Source organism: Empidonax traillii, unplaced genomic scaffold (assembly GCF_003031625.1).
Source record: "Empidonax traillii isolate 1590-97213 ecotype Southwest subspecies unplaced genomic scaffold, ASM303162v1 scaffold74:size2480735, whole genome shotgun sequence".
Classification (NCBI taxonomy): Eukaryota; Metazoa; Chordata; class Aves; order Passeriformes; family Tyrannidae; genus Empidonax; species Empidonax traillii.
In genome coordinates, this window is record NW_020955267.1 from 1,852,280 (window position 1) to 1,856,808 (window position 4,529).

Sequence of the window (4,529 nt, forward strand, 5' to 3'; positions counted from 1 at the left end):
TCCTTGGCTTTACTTGAATAGCCATTCTCAAGCATTCTATATCAGACCTGCTTTTAAAAATGGATTTACTGGTTTGGGATTTACATATGCAAAGATGTGTGCTTATTCTCTGGCAGCCTGCCTCTCATTCTCTCCCACCCCAGCTGCCCCCGCCAAGGCGAGCACCAACCTGTGGGGTTTGGGTGGTGGAGGAAAGTGCTTGCAGCTTCTATCAGAGGCTGGCTGTGCTCTCACTCCTTTGTGCATCCTTGCTCAGAGTAAGTATCTTCCTCAAAAGCCCCTGGGCCACGCAACGGCCTCCCTGTCTCAGTGCCCACCTGCGCTGCCCTGGCTGGGTGAAGCTCTCAGTTAAACAGCTCCCATTTTCACTGTGCTCATCTTTCCACCTGAGCTGTTGTGCATCCACCGGAGCTGCTACAGCAGGCTGGTTAGCCGAGGCACCCCAAAAAAGAGGATGCAGCCCTGACTATGGCTCCATTGCCACTGTCTCACTAAAATGGAGCTTTTCATTAAGTCGAGGGAGAACAGCTCATGTAGCTGCTGCTGTGAAGCTGGCACCTGGCACAGCCCCAGTTCCCTTCCCATGGTCCATGGTTTACATTAATACTGTATTTGATGGTGTGCAAAGGGAAAAAGCTTTTGCTATCAGTGAGATATACCAGTCTGCCCTGGTGGCCCCTGTCTCCACCGTCTCTCTGTGCATCGTTTCACCTTCCCCCGGAGTGGTGCCGCGACACAGGGCAGCTTTGTGCACAAGAGGCAGAGGAGGTGCTGTCTTCTCCAGATGAAAAGTGATGTCTGATCTCTCAAACGTGGTAATTTTACTGTAATCTGGATTAATCTGACCTTAATCTGCGTATAATGGGACAGAAGTTTTGCTGAGCAACGTCTTATGAGTAGGCTCACCAAGGGATGCTAATCTGGAGCATGAGTTTCCCTCATGCCAAATAAGGATCTGAGATGTGTATTTGAGAGAAGGACCCTTTCAAAAACATTTGCTTAAACTGGGAGTTTCTAGGACTTGTTCAGTCACTGTAGACAGGTCCAAGTCATTAAAGGAAGAAAATAAAATCCAGGTATATTTTATTGCTTGTCAGTTTCCCCAAAGCTATTTTGACACACAGGGCGAACATTCGCTAGGAACTTCTTAAAGCTCTAATTAGCTGTACATGAGTAATAAGGGCTCTCATGGTAAATATTTACATAGGTAAGTAAGTAAGGGCTCTCGGCCCTTGTCAGCTTAGTCAGTGTGGTCACATCTCCCTCTTTTGGCTTCCACAGCCTGGAGCAGGAGTCAGCAATTCTTAATGTTTGGCAGTCTTTGCTACTGTTCAGCTGTATGGACTGAGTGCATTGCTGTGGTTGGGTTTTAATGCTATTGGAAATGTAAAGGGATAGCCTCAAGGAATTGTTCCCAGAGGATACAGTTATAGGTGGCTGTGGGCTTTTTGCATATACCACAGAAATTTGGATAGAGGGAAGGAAAGGATTTTTTTATTTAAAGATAAAACTCAGTCAACAGTAGCTGACTGCACTACCCAAATTGCAGCCCCTTGTAATTAGTGGGAAATAGGGAAGCAAGAGCCCACCCAAGCCTGAGTCACAAGTGTCGTTATAGTGTCCAAATGCTTCTTGAATTCACACAGGCTTGGTGCTGTGACCACTTCCCTGGGAACTCTGTTCCAATGCCAAACCCCTTTTACAAAGGGTAAAAAAACTTTTCCTAATATCTAACTTCAACCACCCCTGACTCAGCTTCATGCCATTTCCTCGAGTCCTGTCACTGCTCACAAGAGCGAATAGATCAGTATCTGCCCCTTCACTTCCCCTCATGAGGAAATCGTAGACTGCAATGAGATCTCCCCTCAGTGTCCTCTTTTCCAGGCTGAACAGACCAAGTGCCCTCAGCCATTCCTCATATGGCTTCACCTCCAAACTCTTCATCATCCTTGTTGCCCTCCTTTGGGCACTTTCTAGTAGCTTAATATCTCTTATATTGCAGTGCCCAAAACAGCACACAGTATTCAAGGTGAGGCCACACCAGTGCAGAGCAGAGCGGGACAATCCCCTCTCTCGACTGGCTGGTGATGCTTTGCCTGATGCCCCCCAGGACACAGTTGGCCCTCCTGGCTGCCAGGGCACTGCTGACTCATATTCAGCTTGCCATTGACTAGGACCTCCAGGTCCCTTTCGGCAGCACTGCTCTTCAGCCTCTCATTCCATGGTCTGTACACACCATCCAGGGTTGCCCCATCCCAGGTGCACATCTCTCTAATTTGTCAAGGCCTCTCTGCAGGGCCTCTCTGCCCTCGAGGGAGTTGACAGCTTCTCCCAGTTTACCATCATACGCAAACTTACATAGTATGCCCTAGAATCCTGTGTCCAAGTTGTTAATGAAAATGTTGAAGAGAATTGGGTCTAAGATGGAGTCCCACAGACCCCCACTAGTGACTGGACATTGTGGAATTCACACCCTATTTCCCTCATGCCTTAGGCTCCATTGCCTTCAAAAGAAGTGTCTTCAAAATAAGGAAGCACAAAACTGCTCCCCGCAGGGACTCTGTAAAAAAAGGCTTTGTTTCAGCACGATGCCTCCAGTACACCTGTATCTTATATTCCCTAATTAAGTGGCCAGATGAATTTACTGACCTTTCCCTGAGCCAGGCCATCATTTCCCTTTCCAGCAGTATTGGTTTTGCCTACCCAATGCATTACTTAAGCTCTGAGGTAGTTATTGCTTGCACGAACAGCACCAGCAGCACTTAACGGATGTTGAACATTTGAGTCTGGCACCCCTGAGCTTTGAGATATGTCTCCATCTGCCTCCAGCCCCCCATTCCCGATCCTCCCAACAAGTTTCACTTCAGAGCAGACTGACCACGAGGCACTGGGTGGGGGAGAGGCAGGTTTAAAGGAGCTAATGTTGGTTAGTGTGGGCTGCTCAGCCCCACAGAGATGCCAGCAGGTGGACTAAGCCCTTTTGCTGCAGTCTTAGTCTTTTCCCAACAAAAAGCAAGAAATTCCCAGGGTAATGCTTTAGAAGTGAAGTCATCAAATAGGTCTCTAGGGATGTAAAGGGGTAACTTACACCATGTGTTTATTTAAAAATGAGTCAAGTAAATTTGATGTTGTAAAATATACAAACTTGAAGAAATAAATATACAAACAGAGGCAGAAAATCTGGGTGGCCACACTCACCATGGGGGAAATCAGTGTAAAACTGCCCCTCTTCCAGAGCCTCCTCATCATGCCCTGATGATACCACACACTTCCTTACTCCTGCAGATCACCCCATGCACTCTTCTGATACTGGAGCTGTGATTTTTTTTCCTCCTGAGTCATTTGCTGTGCGCTAGTACCCAGATGACACTGTGCAGCACGCCCAAAATCATCTCCGCCTCCTCCCAGTCTTCTGCTCCCTGGGAATTTTGCATGTGTATGTTGTTCCTCATCCACAGTTACACATCTCTGCTCTCCCAGTGCCTTCCTGCTGTGCCTCTCCCAGGACCTCCCTCCTCTTCACAGCCTTTCCCTCCCCACTGCCACCTCTGTCAGGATTAGAGTGCCCTTAACAGAAAATGCTTTGCCATGCTCTATCAGGTGGAAAAGTGGCTACTGGGTCCTGGTCACAGGATAAAGAAGCCTCCTTGGGTTTACACCCCCTACAGCAATGCAGCTGCAGATCTCAGGGCCCAGCTCCCCAGCTTGTGTTAAACCCACAGGGTCTGATGAGTACCAATTAGCATGCACCTCTTTCATCACGGGCACATTGCAAAGCAGAGAGATACTTGGGGCAGTTTTGCCAGCAGAAACATGATGTGAGGGAACATGAGTGAGTGTTTAATGTGGGGCTGTTCTTCCAGGTCCTCCCAGGCTGATAGGGGCTGTTTGCAGTGCTGAGCAGTGCCAGCTGTGCACCCTGCTCTCTTCCAGCATCACGGATGACACTGCTGGGGAGCAGTTGGTCCTGCAACCAGCACACACTCAACTGCTTGGCCACTGTTTGCAGCTGTTTGGGCAGGGACAGGGTCTTTTCAAACAGCACGGGAGAGGCAGGAGGGAATGATGTGTGCTGGCTACAATAAACACTGGTTTTACACTCCCAGAGTCAGCTATCCCCCTGGGGTGCTTGAAATGCTGGAGAATTCACCATCTGTTTTCTTTGGACACTAGTGTGTTGTATCTGGACAGAAATCGAGTCATGCTGTTAGACCAATCTCATCCGCCAGTCTGCTATGCCAAAAAAACTTTGCCCACTAGTAGGACATCTGCCTGCTTTATAAACAGCAGGGCTGTTTGCTCTGGTCTGTGGCCCTCTGGAGGAGAGAAGGAAGGCACTCAGCCAAGGTCACGGGGAGAGCCGGGGCAGGGCAATTTCCCAGGCTCCAACCTGATGGCTTCATCTCTGTCTCTTCCTTCTGCAGGTCCCCACTGGCTTTGAGCAGGGGAATAGAATACACAGCATAAAATCCCAGCTCCTGAGGCAAGTGATAGGCCTCACCCAAGGAGCTGTCTTACAGGTCAGAGAG